The sequence below is a fragment of the Macrobrachium rosenbergii genome, chromosome 17, assembly GCF_040412425.1.
Source record: "Macrobrachium rosenbergii isolate ZJJX-2024 chromosome 17, ASM4041242v1, whole genome shotgun sequence".
Lineage (NCBI taxonomy): Eukaryota > Metazoa > Arthropoda > Malacostraca > Decapoda > Palaemonidae > Macrobrachium > Macrobrachium rosenbergii.
In genome coordinates this window covers 3,456,270-3,459,919 of record NC_089757.1, presented here as the reverse complement: position 1 = coordinate 3,459,919, position 3,650 = coordinate 3,456,270, and the positions used below count along the sequence as shown (strand labels likewise).

General features: G+C 38.4%; 1 long non-coding RNA gene across 1 annotated transcript in view; it reads left to right on the top strand.

Annotated features, from left to right (window-relative positions):
• Positions 1–1,524: 1,524 nt before the first annotated feature.
• LOC136847665 (uncharacterized) overlaps positions 1,525–3,650 on the top strand; it is a 411,764-nt gene continuing 409,638 nt past the window's right edge. The window contains exon 1 of the long non-coding RNA XR_010855790.1: positions 1,525–1,655. This is a non-coding gene — a long non-coding RNA (uncharacterized lncRNA). The remainder of the gene's footprint in view (positions 1,656–3,650) is intronic.

Below are 3,650 nucleotides of genomic sequence, written 5' to 3'. Positions count from 1 at the left end.
GAGACTTCATTTTGTAGCAACTCCCATTCCTACTAGAGGCGTAATTGTCAGTGATGTAGAGTCTTTTTGTATTTTCTGTTGCACTCCGTGTTGTAAAGTCTTTATTTTCATGTTGACAAATATTTATTTCCTTGGGAGACTTAATAAACTTAGATGATATCCATTTTTTTGGTAGAGACAAGTAAATCTAGCTCCAGTCGTTTTTCACATCATGTATTCAAATTCCATTTCCTGATGAGTGTTTTCAATATTATTTTAATATATAGTTTGTCCTTTGGCTGCCTATCTATGTAAATTTTTATGTATTTTCTTGATTTGCTGAATAAATTTAAACGAGTGGACTTTAATGTTATCACTGAAAGTCTTTGGTTGTCACCCACTCTTGGCATCCCCTGCTACTGAAATAAAGAATACATTTAGTTGTGACAATTGATGTAATGTCTGTGATACTTCTCTTCTCCTCCCTGTGAAAAACTATGTAGACTGGAGCCAAACAAGAGTCAAACCAGCACAAATAAATGACTCCTCTATGTAAACCGTGTCAATTGTCATAACATTGAAATTGCTTCCAATGCAACCATAAAACTTGAAACAGTACTATTTGATTGTTTTGTTTTTTTTGCCTCAAAGCTGAAATAATGTAAATAAGTATATACAAAAGTAGAATGCTTCCACTGACTTCAACGGGTGAGCGGAGCGTGTGTGACGCAACCATTAGTGTGGTGGGGCCACACCAGCCACCTGGTGCAACATAGGTCTACAATGAGCAGCGACAATGAAATTATCTTGAAACCATTTATTTTATATTTGTTAGAGGAATATTTAGATTTTCATAAAAAATAAAATGATTTAAGTTATTTTAATAACTACTTAAAAACTTATGGCTTACTAACAAACATCTGCCTATGCAATTATTCTTTTGTTAAAGCCAAGATTTTGTTCCTAGACCTAGGTGTGTTAGATTTCTTTACACTTAGCACTCACATCTCTATGTTAACAATTTCTGACCAGAAAGCTGCATGAAGTTATCTGCACATTCTTACACTTCAAGTGAGCAGAAGGACTTTTAAGAAAATCATATTTTATGCCAGTTAAAAAAACAAGTGTTCCATAGGCCTTGACGTTAATACTAACAGATATTTCGATTAATAGCCATCTTCGCCATATAATTAAAATCATCATCTTTTATTCCTTAAAGAACAGGTAATCCCTACAAAGAAATTCTTCAGTAACAGAGATTACGTCTCTGAAGGCATAGATTATTTTTAGGCCTATAAATCATTTTGCAACATACGGGCAGCTTGAACACAGCCTAAAACTTCAACATTCAAAGAAAACTTGTTGTAATTCATATTTGTATTTTGGAAATGTTATGACTGTTGAGCTTATACTGTTGTAATGCCTACAGAGGTAGTTAGAGAACGGGTCGGGTGGGCCGTTGTCGAGAAGTGTCGTGTGTAGTGGAAGTGTTCCGTTGTCACTTGTCACTTGTCAGTCTGACTTTTATGGCCGCGTACGTTAATCCGTAGTGACCGGCGTAAGTGTGTTAATTTGTTTAATGTGTTCTTGCGGAAAGAGCCCGTGTTTTGTCAAGTTTGACAGTGTTATAGAGGTGTCGGGTTCAACAGCCTGCTGTTTCTGAAAGAACTTCAGAGGTAAGTGGCCCTTTTTTTCACTGCAGTGGAGTTTTCGTAAATCAACGCCTCCTCATTTGGCATAATTTTAAACAATTAAAACATTTTGGAATTGAAAATATTTTTGGTGATATTTTTATATTTTGTAATGTTTGCTGTGAAGGTTAAATCAACCGTTTCTTTCCCTGAAAGGTTTTACTTGAATATGCTAGGCCTACCAGCACCACTCCCGTGAGCCGTGTTCAGTACCGTCCCATTAGAATTACTGGTAAAGCATAAACAAAAGACGGTATATACCCCGGGAACAGTAAATCTGCTGTAAATTTGACCATAGGTTTTGTTCTTATGTTAAGGAGGCAATATCATGCATGGCATAAAAACTCCAGTATCAAATAGGCCTAATGGTTTAAAGTAAATCTACTCAACTTACTAGCCTAATTGGCTGCTGCACACCTACCCTAATGTATAACCGAATCAGGAAAATATGGAGCGTGATGAATATATAAAGACAAAATGATCGTTGTAAATTTTTACTTTAAACCATTATCGTATTTTGCCGCTGAAAATTTTACTTTTAAACCATTATTACATTTTGGATTTGAAAACATTTTATGTTTTAGTGTCTGCTTTGAATATCTCCGACATTGGTTCCATTAGCAAAAAAGTATATACTTACAGAGATAGTGGAGCCCACCCTTGTATCCTGCAATTTTGAGGAACACATTGGGAAAGGGGGATTTTGGGTGGGAGAAAACACAAAATGAGTACAATACATAGGGATTTAATATAACCTAACTCAGGGGGCCAGGTCCGTACCATCCCCCTTGACCTGCCCACCTAACCTAACCTAGGGCTCTATTCTTAATTGGCTTGGGGCTTTGCCCTCCCAGATCTACCCACTTAACATAACCAACCTAACCTAGGGCAGTGGGGCCCTTACCTAAGCCTAGAACTCCTACCTAACCTAACCAACAAGGTAGTTCCTTTCCTAGTTGCCTTGGCTGTACCACCCTGGACCTCTGATGTAACCTAAACTAGGACGTGGGGTCCTTTCTTAGGTCTAGACCTCCTCTGTAACCTAACCAGGGGAGCTCTGGCCTTGTGGACCCCCCCACCAAAGCTACCCTAGGATGCCAGGTCCTTGCTTAAGCCTCAATCCCCCACTAATCTAACTTAGGGGTCTTAGTCCTTACCTAGCTGGATGTCTTTTCCTCTTTTGGAACCTCCAGTTCTTTTGGAACCTCCAGTGAACCTGACCTTGGATGCCAGATCCTTACCTAGCCCTAGACACCCAATTACCTAACCTAGAGCACTACCAATTAATAATTAAAAGGCTGCACCTAATCAAACCTAACCTAACCTAGGACATCAGTTCTTTAGCCTAGTGCATGATAATAGTTTGGGAGCACTCCGTAAATTTACCTTAATCTGAATCGGAACTGTAAGTGGGATTGGTGTCTTCAGACCAGTCTGGATCTTCCTTAGATGTTGAAGGCTGCTGGGTATCAGACTTTGGAGGGTAAACTTACCAGCTATTTTGAAGAAATGATGTAGCAGCTGGTTCTTAGGAAATTTGTGTTAAAAAGAAACTGGAAAATGTACTGCTGCATATACAGTATTCAGATTTGTTACCACATCGCCTAGCCCATTCTTAGAGGTCCCTCCACAGATATTCTATATTTTTGAAATGAACCTTACCTCCATTATATAGCTTTTACTTCCTCACCAGCGGTAGTTTGACAGATTGAAACAAAAAATGAGAACACTTGGTTTTCCATGAATATCTATTTTCTATCCATTACTTCCCCATCCCCCACCATGGGAGCGATAGGTACAAACATCCGTAGCCAGCCAGTCTACTTTTGTTGCCGGGTTCAGTAGAAGATTGTTAGAGAGTTATCTATGCTCAGTTTTCTGTGGACAACTTGGTTTGTAAATTTACTTGAATTTTTTCTTGGATATAGATAGTAATGATAGAATAAGGACATGTAAGGTAAGAGGTTGCTGTATTAGGCT